Raw genomic sequence first — 24,047 nt, forward strand, 5'->3', positions numbered from 1 at the left:
AATTTTAGTCTCCAATTTTGCTCTATTTATCTATCATAAAAAAGTATGCGTGTGCTTTAAAATTCCACTTGTTTTTAAAAACATTTATAAAAAAACCAACACTGAAGTATGAACAGCTCATTTCTTAGCCTCACTCTAAAGTGGAGATGGGGCTACTTATGAAAGAATACTTATTAAAGTTGAAAATGCTCCACTATTTGGATGGAGGAAAAGGCATCCAGAGGAACTGGAACTCCTCCTTTTTGAAAAGGTCCTTGCATGCCAGCAGAAGTAAACACCAATGAATCCTACCCCTAACTCCCCTGCAAATTGTTTAAATATTTGTCCAGATAACTCAAGTCTGTTGCTTTCTCTGGCTAGATGCTCAGAGTCCTCCTAGGATCCTTCAAAGACCTGTGTTAAGAAGATGCAGGATGGACAAATAACCATTATGGAGTCTAAAAGAAAGATTTCCCGCTCCAGCCAAAATGAAGTCTGAGACTTTTAGCCTTGCAGCCTCATGGGAACACATTCATGTGAATAACTGAATTTATTTATGCAGATACTTACTCACCTGACTTGTAGGTGGTAGAAATTAAGGTTTAGCAATTTCTCTGGAGAATTTGCTCATCTACAGGGTCAAACTAGGATTAAAAGCCCAAGTGCTGCATATCATAGGCAAAAGAGATCTGAGATTTCACTGGTGAACCTTCTATATCAATAAATATTTACATGTATGTATATATAAGATCAGGCAAGCAGTCTTTGCCTGAGAGTTTCCTTTTGTTTGGGCAACCTTATTCTAGACAAGATTTAAAGAGAAAGCTTAATTTTATCAGTACACTTACTAGCAACCTATCATGGCTTATATAATTTCTGAAACTTCTGCAGTTAGACCTACTTAAACTTAAATCAGTCCATTAATAAAGTGGCAACCTACCACTTAACTGGTGCCCTACCTTGCTCATCAGTTATCAGTGTAACTATCAGACTTCTGCTTTTACTGGAGTTATTATTACATGTTGTTATGGTGACACCTAGAGAAACCAATCAGAGATCCAGTATTATCATAGGTAGAGCTGGATAGTATTTGAAGTCCCTCCTGAAGATTGCAGGCAAAGTCGGTGACAGAGGTGTCACTTCCAGCTGATGTCTAATCTGTCCCTAAAAACCTCTAAGGAAAGAAAATTCACAGTCTCTCCACTAGTCTCCTCCACTTTTTAGCTAGGTTTACAAGTGAAAGATTTTCCAGGTGTTTAACTTAAAACTGTCTGGTTGAAATCTAAGTCCTCTGGGTTTTGCTCTACATATACTATGGTTTAGTATAATGTGGATTATTATCATCCTTTTTGCTATGATATTTCATATCATGCAGATATGAAATACAGATATATCATCTCTAACAATCCCTATTCCTTCCATCTCACTTCACAGGACTTTTTGCTTCCTAGATTCTGATCATTCTTTTTGCTCTGCTCTCTTCTCTATTCAACAGATTTCCTGTTTCCTAAAATTAAATGCCTAATACTGGATACAATACGGCTGCTGTGCTCAGTGCTGGTAAGGCACATCCTGAGGATTATTAGAAATCTAATGCCTTCAAATTTGAGCACTGTCTTTATGCAGGGTCAATGCCATTCTTCTCTCTGTCGTGCTATTATACTAATCAGTCCCTTCTCCAAAGAACTTGCATTTTAAATAAAAAATGAGAGAGAACTCTCAGATGCAATCAGTGCAGTAGCACACTATGAACGTTAACAGTCCAGGCATGACTGACTGTTCAGTAGTCATCGGTGACACAGGAAATGAGAGACAAAACAGGATGCAATAGTGTTTGCGCACGGCATTTTGAACTTCTCATTTCTTATTACAGCCTACCTCAAAGCTTTAAGTTTGCCAATGTCATTGTCAGTACCTTTGTCTCATCCAAACTGCCTACTTTCCATAATGTCTATATGTCCACAAATTGTAGTCTTCTATCCATCTACCCCATTGGAAGATTAATCTTTAAGACACGAAACATAACCTGCACTACAATTAATTTGTAAACTATTTAATTTAAAATATCTATTTATATATTTTTTTCAACTTTGCAATCTATACCACTTCTTGGAATGTGTTCTGTGGATTTGTTGATTTTTTGCTCTTGTATTTTAGACAATAACATAAGTACTGGTAAGAAAGGGAGAGTAGATTTTACCAGCTGAATAATTTTCTTTGCTGGTGATTCCAGCACCGAGTCCCACTTTGCCTGGCCTACTGCTGAAAACATGAAACAAAGGGTCAGGATGCACTTCTTGAATCCTTCTATTGAGGCTTTTCTCCATTTAACACTGTTGTGGTTTCAACCCAGCCGGTAACAAAACATCATGAAAGCACTCACTCAGTACTCCCCTCCCCGGCCACGGTGGGATGAGGATGAGAAAATACAAACAAAAGCTTGTGGGTCGAGACAAGGGCAGGGAGGGATCACTCACCACTTCTGGTCACGGGCAAAAGACAGGCTCAACTTGGGCAAGAAATAAAATCAATTTAATTTACTACAAATCAAATCAAAACAAGGATACTGAGAATTAAAACCAAACCTTAGAACATCTTCCCCCCACTGTAAGGGACAGGTGTCAGACATTTGTCTTAAACATTTCTTGGTACTGAGGAAACCACGAGACCGTATAAACATTTCTTGGCATAAAGGAAACCACCAGGACAGAGCAGAGCCCTGCAGTCTACCTGTACCCCAGCAACGATACCCACAGCCTGGCGCAATCTGTCACAATCTCGATGGCGCAAGTGCAACAAAGGTTCGGCGGGTAGTCACGGAGACGTGTGTTGGACTGGAGACACCACACGATCATCACATGGGTCTCTGTTACCTTGACTACTCAAGTTAGAACTGGGCGGAGATTTTGGGGAGTTGGACTGCATAAAAGGGCAGCACTGGGATCAGAAGTGGGGAGACCTCCATCACCAGGCCGACCTCCACCACCGGGGAGACCTCCAACACCCGTCACACGGGGAGACCTCCATCACCAAGTCGACACACAGGGAGACCCCCCACCACCCAGCCGAGAAGACCAGGACACCAGCAATCAACAAGACCAACAGAACAACGCTGGATCCTAGGGTGGTGATACCTTTTACCTCTGTCTCTGACTCCTCTCTTTTCTACCTTGCTCTTCCTTTTCTCTTTGCAGCCAGCACCTTATTTTGCTCTTTCTCGCCACATTTATCTCGCTTTGTGTACATAGTTTGATGATGTTAGTCATCTGAATAGTTCATCCACAGAGTTTAAGTTTCATGTTGAATCATTTTGGTAAAATCAGGTAAACTTCTGCCCTTTCCCTTTGATTTTGTGACTTGCTTGGCAGACAGCAATTTCTTGAGTTATTGCATGATTGTTTTGGTTTTGTTTATGTTTGTGCTCAATAAACAATTCGATTGGTCGTTTGGCATCGTTTCGCCTTAATCTACTCTGAGGGGATTTCAAGCTTTCCATGACCTCCCGCACTACCCAGGGTAGCGTGCTGGCTGGGTCGTGACACCCGCCCCTCCCTCCTTCCCGCCTCAGCCCCACTCCCGGTTCTCTCCCTTCTCCCTCCTCCCCCCGGCAGCACAGGGGAACAGGGGACGGGGGCTGGGGTCGGTTCCTCACACCTTGTCTCTGCCGCTCCTTCCTCCTCAGGGGGAGGAGGACTCCTCACTCGTCCCCTGCTCCAGCGTGGGTCCTTTCCATGGGCTGCAGTCCTTCAGTCCCAGCCTGCCCCAGCGCGGGCTTCCCCACGGAGCGGCGGCCATCTTGGGGGCATCCCTCCCCCTGCTCCGGCGTGGGCTCCTCTCTCCCCGGGCTGCAGGTGGGCATCTGCTCCCCCGCTCCCCTCCGTGGGCTGGGGGGGACAGCCTGCCGCCTCACCGCGGGCTGCGGGGGCATCCCCTCCTCCTCACGGACCTCGGTACCCGCAGAGGGGTTCCTCTCACATCCCAACCCCCCGACTCGCCGGGGGTTCCCCTCCGAAATCCGTTCTCCCAGAGGCGATACCGCCGTCGCTGACGGGCTCGGCCTGGGCCAGAGGCGGCTCCGGCTGGAGCCGGGGAAGCTTCCGGCAGCTTCTTACAGGAGCCGGCCCCGCAGCCCCTCCCCCGCTACCAAAACCCCACCACACAAACCCAAAACAAACACCTGCCTAGTAATTCAGTTAGTTTTGCTCCTTACCACTGTCGTCAACACACACAAATGACTACTCATCTCACTTTCCAGTAAAACAGTCATGTTTTGATGCATTCGCGGAAGCAATCAGCCAGACACAGACATATAGCTAAAACATAGAGGTTTGATGTCTGTAAAATTGATGTCCATCCATCAAAGCTGGCTGTGCATGAACTTAATTAGCATCACCAGCACCAAATGGATTATCAACACAAGAGGGACTATGAAGGCTATTGTAGTTTTTAAGAAATACCAACAAAGTTCTGTCAGTAGCTCAGTCGAGAACTCTGTAGTTATCACAGAATGGAAATCACCCCTAAGGTACATAGGCAGTATTTCATAAAATAGTTACTAATTTTTTAATATCTATACAAACTTTGCTTTTAAATAATGTATTATATTGACTTACACTTCCTAAATGGTAAATTTTCCATATTATGTATTTTGATAGTATTGTTGAAACTGTTGTGCTCTATCAAGTTATCATTGTTTTCTTCTGGGGATAAGTACATCTCCATAAATTGTTATCACTAAACTTAGACTCTTGCAAGCTTTTTCACAGGAGTGCAATTATAAATACATACATATTAATGTCATCCATTTTTAGTCATTTCTTATTTTACTGCATCTCTAACAAGACAGTGAATTTATTTCACTGAGAGGTAAATTTATTTTCCTGCAACTCAGAAACTCTTTGTAAATCCCAATACAATACCTTATCTAAACAATAGGCATTATCTTTAAAACAATGCTACATTTTGTTGTTGCTGTTTTAATTTTTAAGGAAACTATTGAAAAGATCTTGCCATGGATTTTATATACTTATCTAGATGATATATACAAGCAAAGATACTGAGAACTAGTTTTCTCTCAAGAAACACAATAAACTTAACTGTTTCCAAATAAATAGCAGTTCTTTACACTTCTTAAAAGTATGAGTCTGCCTAGGCTAAGATTGCAACTATGTACTTAAGAGCCCTCATCTCCATCACGTATTTAATACTAGTACCTCACACTTGAATAACAATTTTATACATGTAGATCTCAAACTAGTTTTCATAGCAGTAGCAGCACTATTTTCACAAGGAACTAACAGACGAAAAAAGAAAATTGGGGAAATACTTATTTTCTATAGACAAAGTAGAGATAAGTGTTAAAGCACTGAACTGGAACAGTGAGGCAGAGAATCAACCCTCAGATTTATCACTAACTGTCTAGATCTCCTTAAAAAAGTCATAGCATGTACTTGTTTGCAAGTCCTCTAAAAAAGAGCAGCATGAATTTAATATGTACCTATTTAAAGTGTTTTAATATCTACTGATGAAATTGGATGCAATTATTATGACCTCAAAAATCAACACGCTGTTTTACAAGTTTCTTGTAATTTTTAGCAAGTCCCCTCATTTGCGTATCTCGGTACACTAATGTGTGAAATGCGAATACAGACACTTTCATCAAGATAGAAACTATTCTGAGAGAAGATTAGATCTGTTTCATATCTAACTATTACGTACTGGGGCACTGAAAGGTGCTACATAATTCCCAACCAATGAAAGTTTTTTTCCTGGCAGTCAACGTAGTAAAAACCCATCGAGCCTGAGCATATATACACCGGGATGAAGAGTTGCCTCAGTGGGTATTCTGGCATTCTCTTTGAGGGGCAGCAGTTCCAACTGAGTTCCTGCTTCCTCTAGTCTATTCACATCCAGTTTGTGCTCTAGCACCAGTCAGCCTGAACAAGAGAGTGCCCTTCCTTTTTCTTCCATGGTGTACCTCTGCATCACTCTGAAATTCTTTACCCTCTCCTCCTAAGGCTTTTGGAAGTGGCAAGATTTATCAGCTACTGGATAAGTGAATACAGTATATAGCATAGTAGTTTTCATTCAGTATTCTCCACAAAGACGCCTGAGAAACATCAAGGGACCTCCAACCCCTATGTTCACAAAACATGTGTTCTCAGTCCACAAAACATCTATTAGTTGGGAATTATTTATTTGATTCTGTACCTTGTTTACTGCTGATGTACATAAGCTAGTGCATCCATCTATCTTGCTGAAAATAGGCTACTACTGCTAGATAAAAAAATGTAGGTTGGAAATAAAAGCAAAATTCACAAGCAATCCTTCACAGTCCCTGCCAAAAATAAATAACGAACATCTATAACGCTTAGAACAGACTCAAATTAATATTACAGAAAACAGGAAGGGAAACAATATCTATTTTTCAGCTTAAACTGTATGCTTACAGTATCTTAGCATGTGCAAATTGTTATCCGTAAACATATATTTACATTTTTAAAATGCCTTATGGAATTTCTTTCAACAACCTTTCAAGTACTGTCCGCACAAATTTTGTATATTTACACTGACTGCTCACTCCAGCCTACAAGTGCTTTAGAAGAAAGAGCATTGAAAAATAAGATAGCATAAAATTTCTGCCAGTGGTTTATACAGACATGGTCTAGATGAACGTTGCAGCATGAAAAAGACAGCTGTCTATAGAAGATCATTGAAAGTACTATTAGTAGCTACAGATAGGAAACTACTACACATTCTGGTAATTTTACATATAACTAAGAAATGAAAGAAACACATGGGATTTTTGTTTGCTTCTAAAATGCTGTATGCTGTCCTCTCCCTTGCTCGCTCTTTGTCCATACACACTGTAGAAACAGAAGAAACAAGATAACTGTTATCTGTCTCAAACATTAGAAAATTGTTAATTTTTCTCATTCCATTTTTTAAATTGAAAATATTCTTGAACAATTTGTTTTTCCAAGAGAATACTGAAAAAATGGTCTAAAATTTAGGTTAAAAAAATCTTGAAATATTTGTCTTTTCTTCCAACACTGTAGTTCCCAAAAAACTTAGAGCCAGCAACATGTATTACTGCTACTACTGAAAGATGTTCTCCCTGCTTTGGAGAGAATGAGTCCTAACTGCTCCTTCCTTTTATGTCAAGAGCACAAACAACGATGACCACAAGAAAAATCCTTATGTTATTTTTTTAAGTGAATAAGTCAAGAAAATCAACACAGAGTTGTGAAGCAGGCAGATACTTTTTTCACTGACACCCCCCCCCCCCCCCCAGTTTTGGACTGAGGTCCAATGTTATGCATAGCCCCACTTCCAAGGAGATGTGCAATTTTTCCATGGTGTAAAAACAATAAAGAGAATTTTAAATTATTAAGAAATGCAGGTTTGTCATTCTGTTTCAGAACATTGAAACTATATAATAAAATTATGGCAGACTTATGATGACAGAAATGAAAAAGAAGTTACAGACAAGGTAGTAAAGGGTGTGGTGATATTATTGTATAATCCTATGAAAACTGTAGTAGTAAAAAAAGATGGCTCAAAGTCTGGTATAAGCTCCCAGGAATGGCTAATAATGGATGCTACAAAGATGAGGGAAAATGTATGGGCAATTCATTTTCTAAACCCGCTTACGTATGGACATTGTTCTGTGACTTCTCGAGTGAAAGCTGAGACCTCATAGTATTTGATTGGGCTGAATGGTATCTTGATGGGTAGCAATCCATATTTTCTTTTTACAAGGAACTGCTACTGCATGTGTTTATTTCTGGGAAGGTTGTTACTATACAGAGAAAATCACAGAATACGTGATTTGTGAATACATGAACTATTTGTTTTCCTTTTTTCCCCAACTGGACAGGTAGACACTCTCAGTGTTCATCTGTTCCCTTCTACTCCCCTTTTTGTTTTATTTTGCTTTTCTTCAAAACATAGCCTTTAAGCAGTGAGAACAAGTGAGCACATGATAGAGACATACACTACTATGAAGTATTAATTTACTAGTGCCAGATAATGATAATATTGCATAAGTAATACCTGAAAAACTGAAACCAGCAGGTAACTAAGCAGCATGGATGGAGTGTGGAAATTTGCTTGGGTAAAAAGATAATATTTAATTTGGAATTTCCCATACATTTTAGCGCTTCACCTATTTGAATACATACCGGGAGACCGTATTCAGGACAAAAAAAATTAACCACCAGGGCAAAGAAAATAAAAGAAATGGAAAGCAATACCATTTAAAATACAGGAATATTTATCAGTTCTGTTTCATTTAGAAAGCTTTGATTTTGACTGCACTGCAACTGCAAAACATTAAGAATAACTCGACTAAGTCAAGTGTATAGAGCTGAAGAGAGTACACTCTGATTTGATCTTTTAAAGGCAATTTACCTTAAATCATATTTTATATATATATACATATATGAGCCTACCAACTACAATATACCACAGCACGTAAGTGACATCTTGTAATGAAGTACTTTTCTTAAAAGACTTTATAAGTTGCTGTTGCATCCAAAGCACAATTTCCTGTTTTCAAGCCTGATCTTGCAATTTTCATGTTCTCTACTTCTTCTAAATAAGTATGCAAGAAAAAAATTCTGATTAAATTAGATGTCTAAGATAAAATTCTATTGTCATGATGTTCTTAGTGTTTTAATGAAGTTTGAAGCTGAGAAAAATCTGGAGAAAATGGTTGGCAGTAATTCTTAGCTACATCCTTCTAGTAAAATATCTGTTTAATCCGTAAAATCATGCTGATTTGGGGAGTTCACTACGCACTTGACTGAATCTGGAGAGAAACACAGTAAAGTACAAAAGCCTACTAAGATTTGGATGACCAACACCATCTCCATAAAGACAAATACATTTTTCAAAAAATACACCAATGATAATGGAGGATGTCCTCCTTGCCAGCGGCAGTTAAAGAAGCAAGACTTATGTCTCTTTGCAGAAAGAGGTTAGTCCAAGATGTGCGTAAAGGCTCACTAGGGACTATATATCAATCAGCTATCTTTTATTTCTAAGACGGAGGAAATACGGTAGCCCTTGAGCAGCTTTTTGCTTTTCTTTTATTACTCTCAGTAGAAATATGTCTTTAACTTTGGAAAATGGAAGCATAAAGAAGCTATCATGGATACAGATAAGCCAGCCACACCACTGCAAGCATGTAGTAAGCAGGCATAAATGGATATACAAACAGCAAAATTAAACATAAATCTGAGAAGGATTTCAAAAACTTTTTGTTTGGGTAAGCATCAGAGTGCCCCTTCAGACTCTCACAACTATCTGTTGCCAGAAAAATGCTCAGCTCCTAACAAAATCTCTTCCTCTGTACTCACTGCCACTTTCTTAGGAATGCAAAAAGATACCTATTTCTCAGAAAGAAAGAATATAAGGGGTATTCTGGCACCAAGCTTTTCTATCCTAGAAATGGCAGAAATATTTTAGAAATATCATGCTGCTGGCTAGAGATGTGAGGCAGACACATTCCAAAAATATTTGACTGAATATAAAGAAAACCTATGGAGAGAAAACAACAATAGATTTAGTAGGCCTGACCATCAATGAATAAAATAGTACTAACTTAAGCTGCATAGAATGTACGTCCATTGATATTCCACTGAAATTACTGCAGAAGAAGAGTACTCTTACATCAGACTATTAACCTCCATAGGAATTTGTTTCAGAATTGAATCCTCACAATAAATTTGATTTCTTCTAATATGACAATAAATAATGATGGGATTTCCTGTTCTACCTAGGCTCCAGAGTTAATTTCAGCTGATTAGGCAACTGGAAGGGATATGCAAATTCATCTACTCAACTTTTACCATATAAAAAAAAACCAGCTCAAAAATTAAAACTGTGAAAGCTGTGCTCAGATTTTAGGGAAGATCCAGACAGAAAGATATGAAAAAAGTACATGCTTCAGTATATTTGCATAGCTTCAAAGAATTTAAAAAACAAACAAAAAAGAGAAGTTCTGTAATTCCTCTCTGACTTTAAAGATCAACTTGAAACAGTAAAAATGCTATGACATAACCTTTTGGGAATTCAGACTTTTTCTTCTTTACTGGTCTGACATGATATTTATGGGTCCCACGGTGATAATTTTATATGCCAGCCAAAACAATAATCTGACAACAAAGTTGCATTTCTATTCTGCTTCCTACATTACTACCATATGACCTTGCTTTTATAAAGATCTTTAATAACACACGAGGCAGAAAACTTTGTACTTTCTACACCTTATTGGTCCTATATAAACTTTTGCCAAAAAACCCACATAGTGCGTATATTGCCAACAGACAGGTAATGTTGGCAAGATTATGATATTTCACCTGGTCTGTAGTATATATACAGCCACATTTTAACTAAGGTGGAGATTTTTCCTCTTTTTTCTCTCCATTACTGGTCACTGAGGCAATAGTATATACAGTATATGTCAAAATGAAAAGATAACTTGTTCAAATTCTCTGCAAAGTTATTTACTCTCTCTCCACTTGAACTCAAACATTTGAATTTAAATACTTGTCTCTTGTTACCTCAGTAGTACGATCTTATATCTTAAACTTTCAAAAAGCACATTTTGACTTTTTCAGTGGTTCTTCAGAAACTTTTCATGAGATATTGCTTTAGACCACTCTTGAAGCACATTTCTAGTAAGAATCTGGATATTGTCTGCAAGTTAAATTTCCACAAACTTGTTTGCTGCTTTTCTTTGTGATTACACGTACAATAAAAATAAAAAACTTCCTGAAGGTGGGTTTCAGCAACCTAGGAGCCTGGTAGTGAACCTTCTGATCTAGGCACTCAGTAACCCAGTTTGCTTGTAACTCAGTTTGGTTATGAGCAGAGACTACAATCTGATAGTTCTTTGGTAAATAGAGTGCAATGTATTTTCAGAGATGAGACCAGAGATACTAGCTTTCTGAAAGAAAATTAACCTTTTTAATAAAAAATTAAAATATTTGACAAATAATATCTATCCTAAAGATATTTTTAGTCTTTAACAAATATCCTTGATTAAAACTAGCATAAAGCAACATCTGCAGTCACTCCAGGAGTTTAATTTCTCTTAAAATAGGAAATTAGCTTTCCACAGAAGGTATATTTCAAGCACTGAATAATTCTATCTTCTTGTCTTAGCCAAATCCCATTCCTGATTACAAGTGACATAAAATAGTGATATGCCCTATGAAAACCTGAAAACTGTGTAAAGTGTGGGATTCTGTGAAAAAAAGATATTGTGTTAAGAAAACAGAATGATTACAAAAGACATCACTGATGTAGAAAAGCTGTATGAAATTATAGCAGTGAAGGCAAATATCCAAAGAAATTGTGATGCATATTTGATAATACGACTCATTAAGTAATGGTGTCTGAGGAAGCTAAAGCTCTGGAGCTAGAAATCCAGACTCTGAATATGTCTAAACACATATTCAAAATAAAGCACAGTAACATAGAAGTTGTTACTTCAGAGACAAAAAAAAAATAATCAACTTCCTTGCAGTTTTCTCACAGCTGCTATTTTTCATATTCTTCCATTAAAACAGTTTAGCATAATTAAATTAAAAAGAATTCAAATAATTGTCTGAATTTTGCAGCCAGTGTCACCACTTGTAGCCTTCAAGGGCTAGCAGATGTAGTAGCACAGTTTCTCTTTCATTTGTGGCATGTTGCCTACAATTATTACTACTTAAGAAGAAATGTTACATGTTAGTTGTTTACATCAGAAAGTGATAGTCTCCACAGCACAGGGATAAAATCATCTTTTTCAGTGCTCAGCTTGATAAGCCTGGGGGCAACAGCTGCTGTCATTTCACCTGTTTGTCTTTAAGCATGTACTTTTGGTACCTCAAGATGCCATTTCTTCTTCAAGCGGAGCCCAAAGCTCACAAAGTCATTCTCCAATGTAAAGAATATAAATTCCTAACTGGTACTAAACTAAATAACCACCAGCATGCTTCACCTGGAGGTAGATGCTAATGTGTAGAATCTAAACTGCAGTCAGTCACTTTCTGTGTTTTAGGGTGCTGCAGTGTTATCTTGCACTGTTTCTAGCTAAAAAAGGAAAAAAAAATATTGAAAAAATAAGTTTAAAATACACAAAGACACTGATTATCTTTTCTACCAGAAGCAGAAAATCTCTTTTATGTGTCATATTTGAATACACAGATCACTTCCTTATTTCATGTCCAAGCAGTTGCTTTCATGTTCCTGAAGGCTGTAGGAAAGGATACAGTTTTCACCATCCAGCTCTCATCACTGCTAATAATCGGTTCATTTGAACTGAATCTCCCCTGAGGAACATCTAGAATTAATTAGAACTGATCGAACAGCTCAAACTGTAATTTGTTGATGCTTTAGCAAATATATCTTATCAGTTAGCTCCATAACAGTGGTAGGGCATATTATTTGTTTGTAAATACTTGGACAGCTACCATTTTATTTATAAAAAATGCTGATGACTGCTGAAGGGCTTGTGAATTTCTGCATAAATTTTGATTAATTTCCATATCAATGATGCATTATATATTATTCCTCATTCATTATTCCTCAACAGTTATTTTCTTGTAAGAATTTAGGCCACCTAATGACTGAGCAAATACAATGCCATGTGATTTAAGGGACAAATCGCATACCAGGAATATAGAAGAGCAAACAATTAAAGACATAACCACATCAAAATTTCACAAAGAAACTTCTGGGTGGTAGTTTCATATTGCACAGCCAAGATAAATTAATGTTGCAGGTAACACACTGTCAGGAATAATTGAGGATGCTCAGAAGACTCCAAGTATTGTTCATTCCTGTTACATACAATAACATTTATCAGTGTATCATGTAACACATTGTGCATATATACACACATGAAGAGGTTTTGGCTTTTGGGGGGCATAAGTTGTGGGGCAACTAGTGTAACCGTGCATAATGCTGTGCAGGAATGCACAGTCTGACCTACGACAGATAAATAAATAGCTAATACTAGTGATAATGACAATAGGCAGCTAGTAAAGGTACCCAGAGAAGATGATGTTGTTGCTACTATAATAATAGGCTCTTCTGTTAAATTCAGAACCTGTTCATAAGCAATGCTTGGCAGCCTTTAGACTAGCATAGATATTCACAGGTATTAAATATTAATATTTTAGATGTGTTGTTAGAGTTGTTCTCTGTCTTTTCTACAAGACAATGAGGATGACAGAAACCAGCTCATGAAGATTATTTTGTTGCACTCAAGATGTATAGCTATTCAAAACACAAGGGGTCGGTAACTGCCTACAAACAAACAAGCCCCCACTGGTAGTTACAGCAGAGAGATCTTGCAGTATTATTCGCTTAAACAGACTTTTGCTTTCCCCAGTCACAGGCCCAGCAGATGCGGCGTGAGGGAGTGCCTGAACGACAATCTCCTCCCTCCGCCCTTCCCTTGACTTGCTCACTCCCTTTCTCCTATGGATCATGACAACCAGCAGGTTCTGAAAGCAACCACGCTGATTCCACTTGCTAAATATTGAAATAATAAATTTGGGGACTCATATAAATTACAGTATCTGCTGGCTGGAACCAATGGACCAGAAAAGGAGGGAGGTTACAATGCTCTGACAGACCATAGATTAATGTCATCATACTGTTTAAACTTCATCTGTTCTATGTGCTTCAGAGGTTAAAAAAATTGCAAACTAAGACAGTAATATCATCTTACTGTGTTAAAGACACCTATTAGTCATGTCCCAGGCAAATAGGGATTTATGACTCAGACATAATTCTTCCAAATATGCCTGCTGTTCATAAAAGGCAGAGATATATGACTCAAAAATAACATTGAGACAGGAATAATTTTACACTTCACTTTGCAACATTGACTTTCCTCCAGAACTTATAGCAAAATCTCCACGTTTTATGAATAGGTTTCTGCCAATACTATAGATTTATTGCTACAGCTTCTAAATCAGGTGAATTTCTCAGTCAAACAGAAACAGAATAATTTCAGATAGAGAAGAAAGATACATGTAGATCTTTGTTTTCTAAACAACAGTACACCGAGGATAAATTAAATTACATAGACTTATAGAGTCACAGAATAATTTAGGTTGGAAAAGACCTTTAAGATCATTGAGTCCAACCGTAAACCTAACACTGCCACGTCCACCGCTAAACCATGTCCCTAAACACCACATCTTTTAAACACCTCCAGGGATGGTGACTCAACCACTTCCCCGAGCAGACTGTTCCAATGCTTGACAACCCTTTAGGGGAAGACGTTTTTCCTAATACCCAATCTAAACCTCCCCTGGTGCAACTTGAGGTCATTTCCTCTTGTCCTATCACTTGTTACTTGGGAGAAGACACCGCCCCCCACCTTGTTACAACCTCCTTTCAGGTAGTTGTAGAGAGCGATAAGGTCTCCCCTCAGCCTCCCTTTCTCCAGGCTAAGCAACCCCAGTTCTCTCAGCCGCTCCTCATAAGACTTGTGCTCCAGACCCATCACCAGCTTCATTGCTCTTTGGACATGCTCCAGCACCTCAAATCTTTCTCATAGCGAGGGGCCCAAACTGAAGTGCGGCCTCACCAGTGCCGAGTACAGGGGGATGATCACTTCCCTAGTCCTGCTGGCCACACTGTATCTAATACAATGTCACATGGCCTGTGTAATGGTCTCATTTAAAATCGCCATTTTGTTGAAACAACTTGCTACTACAATTCAAGTACATTCCCAGGACCTTTCCCTAAGGAGTCTTCCAAATTCCAGCTCTGGTTTTGTTCTCCTGGAGGAGTGTGCATTTTAAGAATGAAATGAAAAAAGTAGATGGAGGGAGAGATACACAGCTGCTGATTTGGTCTGCAATGTAACAAAACATGGATAAATGTTCTTTCACCAAACTGTTGTAATCAGGCCCCAGTACCTGCAATGTGATCCCCGTGGCAGCCCCTGGCCATTGGAGACCTGGGCAGACTGCGGAGGACGCGGGGGGACCTGCTACATTAGTACCTGCTACATTAGCCCTGGTCTGCTTCTCATGCCCTAGGGCACACACGTACGTCTGCACTCATTCACAGGCACTATTATTATTCTCTCAGCAGATCATTAGTATGGCACAAAATAAACCTCTTCTGACGTTCACTTCCGTTTAATTCAGCTCACACCTATAGGAGGGGCTTAGCACCTTTTTAGAAATCGCAAGTTTGCAATGGCTTCATCTTCTAATAAAGACAACTGTCTTTTGGTTTCAGATGCCAGAAATGATGAAGTTCATTGATCTGCTCCTTCCTGAAGAATACTTTTCAGTCCCCCTTTTTAATGAGCACCAACCACCCGTGAGGGGTAATCCCTGAGACACAACCACACAACTGTGCCCAGCTGACCTCTTGGCTGTACAGTACACTTGATGGATGTAGATAATTGCTATTCTGAGAATTAAAAATATTACTACCTGATAAAATTTGGGGAAAGTTTAATATTATGTCTATAAATCAACAGTGTGTTACTCTATTTCTCTCTCTTAAACTGCTATTCTCCTTAAAGAATGTCACTTGTCTGGTTAAGAAGCAGAAATACCATGTAACTGATAAACCACAGACCTGAGGAGAAAACAGATAAAGTAATACCCAGAAAGATCTCATGAGGTGGTTTAGGGGCTAAATTTTGGGTTTACATATTTCCGTATTTCCCAGTCAAGCTCTCTGATTGATGTACATTAGTACAGCTCTTAAAGCTTAGAGTTAAGTGAATACCTGTACTATCAAAAAGCCTATTTAGTGCATTGTGTTATGTAAGGTGTTCTGGAGAAGCTAGTTCAGTGATCTAACACCAAAAATAATCCTCATCTGTGACAGTGTTTTACGGGTCTGTAGCTGCTTTAGCCCACAACGAAGGCTAAAAATTGGTGAAAGGGCAGAGATCTGCCCTACAACCCAAACGAAAAACACGATGACAGAGTTCACCATCACTGTGCTGATTGCCCAAACTGCCACAAGGTCCTCAAGTTGCTCAAACTGCCGTCAGGTGCACAACTAGATGTGAGCGTGAGATATACTCAAAGTGGAAGCCTGATGAAGAGCAATGCCACTGCCACACCGGTTTCCTTCTGCTGAAATCTTTGCTGGCACCTGCCAGCATAACTTGTGCCCAGCGCTAATGGCAACGCTCTTTCACATCCTCTTGTGTAATATTTCGCACTTGGAGTGGTTGAAAATGTATTTATACTTAGAAAACAGCAGAGTTTTAGTAACAGTTAACGCGAGGTAAAAATCTACAAAAAGCCACCCGGCTCGCCCTACTGCACGCAGCGGAGGTCAATACGGGCTACGCGATGGGGGAAGAGCGTCGACCCTCACTTTAAAGGTGCACGTCAGCGGCCTGGCCGGTGTTCGGCGGCCCGCGCCGTGCCCTCGGCCCGGCCCCGGGTGAGAGGCAGCCGGGACAGGCCTTGGCGGGGGCCTCCCCCCACATTTGGGAGCTGCCCCGCAGCCCCAGCCCTCAGCACCAGCCACGGGCCTCCCCGCCTCGACCGCCCGTCTCATCCCGGCACCCGCCTCACCGCCGCCGCTGCCCCTGGACGTCACCGGGCAACGGCCCCCGCGCCACGGCTGCCCCCGGCTCCTGGGCCGCGGTGGGACTCTGCCCGCCGCAGAGGGGAGAGGAGGGCCGGCCCGTGGCCCGCGCTGGCCCCTGACGCTCCCGGAGCGATTTTCTTTTCCCCGTAAAGTTTATATCTCATCCGTTACTCAGCTCGAGTTAAAAACATCACGTTTTTCACAGCAAAGAAACAGCACGTGGTGAATCCTCTGCGAGCCCATTGGGGTGCTGGTATCTCTGCAATTTACTGAGTAGCGCCCATTCAAACCAGTCCTCGGCACGGCCGAAGGTTCGGCAAGCACAGCCAGGCCGGGTATGCCCGTGTGACCTCTCATAATTTTGTGGGTACAAACCTCTCCTGTCTGTCATCTGAGGCTCCTGCCTGTGACTAGCACAGAGGCCAACATACTTCCGTTAAAAATCAAGAATCAAATTTTAAATACCCTCATCCACAATCAGACAAAATAACGTGACACACTGCTTGAATTTTTCTCTTTGCTAATGTAGTCACGTATTTGTTATCACAGCATTAGTAGTCGCAAGGATTCAGTATCAGCTTTCCTCCCAAAATCTCACGGCTGTCTTAAAAGCAATGAAAAAAACCATGGCTTTGGGGTTCTGCAGATTTCTTTCTTAAAATGAAACAAACCCCAACAAACCCAAACGAAAACTCAGGATATATTCTAGTTATATTTTCAATTGATCATCTGACATTTCAAGGCCTAAAAGTAATTAAAAAACTAGCAATGTATTTTGCCAGAAAATATCCCATCTGAAAACCTGAAAAATTCTGAGAATCATGATTCCAGGAGGTAGGGTGCAGTTTAAAGAAAATATCGAAAGAGTAACAATATTACCCTGGAAACATATCAATGCTATTGTTTTGCAATTTTTGTCATCCTGTTGTCTAAAATCACCTTTTACAGTCAATAATGGAAGTTACAGACATCTCCTGGTGAACCACTCCTGTGAAGAAGCATGGGAGGACACTCAAATTTTGCATATCTCTACTGAAGTAGCTCAGAGTCCTTACTCTGTTCTTCAAGGAATATGAACTTAAAAATGTTGCCTCACTGCAACAAACTAAGTACCTGCACTACACGTTCCAAGTTTATGATGAACTGTAAACATTTATTTAAAACCTCTTCAGGGTCTTGCTTTGTAAGAAACCACAGTAGAGCACTGTGGTCTATAAATTCAGCAAACTCTGAAACTAGCAATTACAGAAGATAAAATGGAGTGCCTTCTTCCATACTATTCAGGCACCCAGTTGCTGAGTGCTTTTTTCCTTCCTACACCCTATTTGTTACTCTTCAAAGCTGCTATTTGCATTCACAGGGCTATATTCATGCTCTACAAATAAAAGTTTAACTGAATCCATTAATTGACATCGTTTAGCAAATAATCATGTTAGATCAAGGAGTCCAAATATTACATGATTTGGCTGTCCCTCTAAACGTTCTTTATTTTTCACTACTCGGTATATTTTTCTGTAAGTACCCAGGACCCCTGAAACCCTGTGCTGCACTTCCTCCAACCATCTCCACCTCGACAGGAATCTTCCGGTTCTCTCAGTCTATCCGGTGAAGCTACTGTGTAACACTATAAAGTGATACGAACTATTAACCACTCAATTAACCATACAAAGCTATTCAGCCTTCCATCTTCCCTCCAACACTATCTGCCTCCATCTGTTTCTCCTTCCACGCTTTTTGTAGGTATTTTTGATGGTGCAAATTGGGATACAGATGATTTTTAAAAATTAGTGACAGGAGAAGGGAGAGAGAGGAAGATTTCTAGAAAAACCCCACACTGGGTATACAAATGGAAAAAAAAGTAGCTTGCATGTTGCCTGCCTGAAAGGCTTTTATCCAACTAATTTTCTCGCTGCAGGGGGAAAGTGAAATTGGCACATGCTTCTCTGGCAAGTTGTTGGAGCCTGAGTGCCCTGACTGTCAGCCCCTCCTCTTCCTCCTCCAGGCTGACTGCCAGCTTGTCTCTGCCTGTTCTGGCGAAGCTGAATACAGCAAGCTTGGGGAAAGGGCTGAGACTGAGAGCTCCCATTCACCTTTCGCCTGCCAGTTAAAAAATAAATTTAAAAAATTAGGAGTTTTATTAAAATTAGTAAGAGAAGAAAGTGTCTGGTAGAGGAAAATCCAATTGGTTTTAAGGTGTCTGAGGCTCATTAACGACTTCAGAGAAAAATGGTATGTAGATTTACTTCCTTAGAAAAGGAAATTGCATTTGTTAAGGAAAATAAAAAGATATTTAATGATATTTTGATATGGATTCAAATTAACATGATAAATTAACCAAGTGTATTATCCTGAATTTACTGCCAAGTCCTGTATATTATATACAGAGAAGTAATAAACATGAACATTTTGTGACCTGGAAAGGAAAAAAGAACAATTATTTTTTTTTTAACTGTTCCCTAAAGTTATATCTTAATAATTCCTCATTTTGTGCCTATCATGTCAGGGCTGTAACCATTAATTTGTCTGAACTTTTATTTATATTAGTAATAAAGATAGCTATCACACATATGGCTAGCTTTTCCTTTTGCCAATATGACTCCCTAAAGTAACTTCTGGGTGGCTGTTCTGAATGACTTAATGAATTTAACAAATGTACAAAAAACAAATGGAAACTTTAGGCAACGGTTGCTCACTGACCAGCTTTTGCTTACTCTTTGATTTCCAATCAGTGAGGTGTGGAAAAGTTCCTAGAGGCAGAGCAGATCGAATGTGAAGAAATACAGCGTCTGACATGGTGAATGTGGAAAGGTTGGTAGTTTTTCAGTTGAGAAGGGATAAAAGAAAGTGTTGGCAATCAGTGGCTTAAGTCACTGCTGGGATGAATGAAGAAACCAGTCACTTAGCCCTCAGATAAAATCTGGAAAGTAGCAGCTCCACCTAGCTCATCCCAGTGTGCACTCCCCTATTTGATTTTTCAGGTCACGAACAGTTTCCGTGTATTGGACTCAAATGGATAATGAACGTGAGCACAGGCACCAGTAAAACATGCAGCATGTTGTGCTTTAAAACGCCTTGTTCCTGCCATTGTCTTCAGGTTGCGAGGCTGCCTTAGTGGCGTGGAATACATGCGTGCTTTGTATTAAGCTTCCCCCAGTTAATGCATGTCGCTATTCAATCTTTGATCCTCCAGACAGAGCTGAGTGGCAGAGATGGCTCAGTGAGATTGCTGCTGCTCTGAGCTCCTTATGATTATTCTTACTTGCTTATCCTGATAGCTCATACGCAATACTGCTTGGCATGGCACCAGAGTCTGTGTGCGTGCTGACTTAAGGAAACCTTTCCAGGTTCAGCACTGGCTGCATGCGATCCGCTCTGTCCAGTTTTTACTTCCCATTGAGGTTATGTTGGCACATTGTGGAAACAGCTGTTCAAACTGCTATCTTTCACTCTTTTCCCCTGAGGTTTCTATCAAGTCCATGCCAACATTTATAGACTACGTTGCTTACACCTTCCTTGCTTGATTCCTGAGGTTTGTCCCCTTACTCTGATGCTCCAAATATCTGCTGTACCCTTTTATCATTCATAATAATAACTCTTAAGCAGAATTTCTCTTTTGAAGCTGTCAGCTGAAACTTGCAAATGTCAATATGTTGACAGTCATATATTGAGTACATTATACCAGGAATCTGTTAAAACCTCTTGAGATTTTAACCTATGCGACTTTATATGATTTGTGGCCTAGCTTCCCAGGGAACTGATAATGAATCGAGTTACTGTGGCTTACCAAGCATCAGCTGAGCTACCTTTCTGAACATACAGAACGCTGTATGTTCTTAGCTTGCAACAAATGTGAAGTAGCATGATTTATCTGAACTCTTTTACTATGGGTTAGGCTATACTACATATGAATTAAGTGTGCAGATCTATGCCCTTAGTTCAGTTCATGCCATGTTTTGACTGCAAGTGTGAACATCTAACAGAGTAAATATCTGCCACCACCTTAGTGAAGGGCAAGGGGAGGGAATATTTGAGCAAGATCTCCCTTGCCCTGAGAAAGCTATCAGCCAACTCTGCTATGTTTCTTGGTGACTGCTGGACAGAAACGAGTGTTAGGGGTTTGTCTGTCTCTTTGCTCACCATGTTTCAAAGTCTCTTTAAGCTGACTGAAATTCCCTGGAGGGAGAGGGAGACCTGCCCGTAAAGGAGCCGAGCCTTTTGGTCTACACTGGGGAAGCAAGTACAAGGAGTACATTGGGGAAGAGCCACGTCACTGTTCCTGTCAGCCTGCAGCACAACCACAAATGTTGCTGAGTATACTGGAGCTCAGATTTACGGCTCTATCCTGAAGCTTATTTTTTCTGCCAGGAATACACAGTGAGTGATGAAAGAATACTATTGCTATTCCTTCTGTAAGGATATGTCTTTCTATCTATATATTTTTATTATTGGGGTTCCATAAGCCATAAATTGTATTATTGCAGAGTACCCAACACTTAAAATACATGTTCATTTATAATATGTAAACAAATCATGATTACATAAAATATACACTAGAATGAGGATTTTAAGCTCTCCTGTCTGGTCACCACAGTCTTGGCTTATATAAGTACCTGCAATTTCATATAGAGTTTGCTCAAGGCCAATGCAGGAAGGATTCCTTCTCCATTCATCTGCTGTCTAGACAGGCATACTTTTAAAGCTGTACAAGCTGTTTCTGGGTTTCCCTGATAATGAATGTATCAACTTTGCTGCAAAAGAACTGCAGTGAACTTCAGTGACGTTTATTGCAAGTATGACATCATTCCAAACGTTTTCTGAAATTTTAATAGAATATTTTATTGATCATCTGTAAGATGATTAATAAAACACCAACACCAAAGAGGCAGTTGGGTAAATGTTTAACTTTAAACAAGGTCTAATGTATGAAGAAAAGAACATTACTAAAAGGAGGCAAGATAAAGCTTGCATATTATGTGACTTTCTTTTTTTAAATGAGTGTTTTGCAGAGTTATGAATTTAGCACCAGCAGACCGAGGATGTTTCCTTCTATTATACATATTTCTATAGTAACACTCACTTTGGAACTAACATAATGCATATTCAGGTAATATCCACTGTAAAAAAAAGAAACTATTTTTATCCAAAGATTAAGTAACAACTTAAATACGTGTAAATCTATGTATGCTTAAGAGAAGCCTTGTAAAAGCAATGAAATCCGTTACAAGATTCCAACCCATGCTCATCTGTTAGTACCTACGATAAGCACACGGTGATAAACACTAGGGCCTTAATCAACTCATATAAAAACGTCAAATCTCAGCAATGTGCAGCAAGGCAAAAAAAAAAAAGTTGTCTTTATCTTGGTTTATCCAAATTTTTAACCCTAAAGAAAAAAAAAATTAATCATTAGTAGCAGTCCTGAAAACAGGATTTTTATAAAATCAAAATAGTTTTTATAACTAATATATATTAGAAAGCTACAGAAATGTTAAGAATTCTCATTTATTTTCTTCACTTATGTTAAAAAGTAATTTGTTTGATCAGTCTCTTATTAACATGCATTTATTTTGTTTGAACTACAAAACAATAATCATGCATTACACCATTTAAGCCCAATATGTAACAACTGCTTCTTTTTATTGAAAGAATTCGTCATTCTTTGTTTCTCTATCAATAAAACTGAAAGCTCTCTAAATTTCCAGAATAAGCACATCACACATCCCACTCCCAGTGATAATTAGGTTGTCAATAATGTCCTTCCTTATGTCCATTTGACTGTAAACTGAACCCAATAAATATTGTGGCTTTCATTTAGCTTTAGCAGGCAAGTATTTAAATAGGTATTCAAAGAGTTACTTTGGTAATTGTTTTAGGTACCACCAGCTTCTAAGAATAACCACTTTTCTTCTCATGAAATAGAAAAGGAGTCTCCGTAGATGTAGTTAATGCAATGGTAATGATTTTTTTTTTAGTGCTCAGCTTGACACAGAATCACTTAAGGTAGATTTGAATAAGCAGATATATTTTTGAACAAAATACCATTCTCTGACTCATCATTCATAATAACATACAACTAGGAAATTCATAATTTAGTTACTGTGTTTTAACCCAGTAGGCCACTGAATTCGCCTATTAAGTCTCATAAATAGACTTTTCACACATTTTTCATACACTGCATGTAGACTTTTTTTCCATATATGATATTCTATTTGAACTTCTTGTTTGCCAGTGGAGTTATACCTAGAGAGAAAGGAAAATTCATAATGGAAATTATTATGGAGGGAGAAATCTTAAGAGCTTTATAACATTCTGTGCCTTTGATTAGCATGACTGTTAGCCCTTCCTTTAGATAGGTTAAATGAATTGGTTTATACTTCATATGATTCACTGTTCACTGGGATATCTTCACAAGATCCTCTAGGAATGTGGTCATTTGTTGTAATTTCCTACTTACTCAGACTACTCCTGTCAGAGACATTAAAATTCAGCTTCAGCTCTACATACAGAGTTCTCACCACCATCTACAGAGATACCTGTATCAGGGAGCAGCCTGAGAAGGGCTATCCCATAATTTAAACTGTGCAGCTGGTGCATGGGTTGAACTTGAGGAGGGAAGCCCAAAATCTTCCCAGGAAAATTACATAACATCTCTGGGTTTTGCTGCCCCTTCAGTAGAGCTGGCACACAACAAAAAAAATAATAATAATAAAAAAAAACCAAACCAAAACGATACATGCATTCAAGGCACTTAAATACAACAGAGTGATGACCAAAGGAAAACCTGTCATATATGTGAGTTGTTCCACTGTAGGTCGCTCTATATGCTTTATCTACCTCAGGCTTCAAAGCGTAACAAAAATAACCAGAAGATTTCTCCTTCAGAAGAGGACTGTCACATTTGAGAAGGCTACTTCTGACTGTAGCAAGTAATACACACTAACCCCCTGACTGCTAGCACTGTAAAGCCTCACAAAGACAAGAGGACAACTCTCACCAGAACTTTTAAACCAGAAATAGCATATACCATATATATACACAAATATTTATATGAATCCATGCAGATCTAAAAAAAAATAAAAATATGGTTCAAGCTTCATCTGCGTCCATAATTATTATTGGTATGGAGGCAGATGAAGCTTAAACCGTATTTTTATTTTCATGCACATGTGGGGGGGAGCTGCAGTTTGCCTTTAATTTAAAGGTACAGCACCACCTGCTGTTAGCATATATCAGTATATGGAAGCACTGCTTTCATGTATTCTAGTTCATTTCAGCTCATCTTTCTTGGAAGCTCATACTGTCTAGTTGATCTTTCTTGGAAGCTTGTACTGTCTACAGATATCCTGGTAGTATCACTAAGGTTAGGATGACATGTCTAAATTGAGCCAGAATAGGTTTTGCCAAATAAAATTCATTATTTCAATTTGGATAGGACAGAAATGAAGGCAGTGAACGAACTCTTGTTAGTATGTGTATGAGATCTA

The sequence above is a fragment of the Aquila chrysaetos genome, chromosome 18 (assembly GCF_900496995.4).
Source record: "Aquila chrysaetos chrysaetos chromosome 18, bAquChr1.4, whole genome shotgun sequence".
Classification (NCBI taxonomy): Eukaryota; Metazoa; Chordata; class Aves; order Accipitriformes; family Accipitridae; genus Aquila; species Aquila chrysaetos.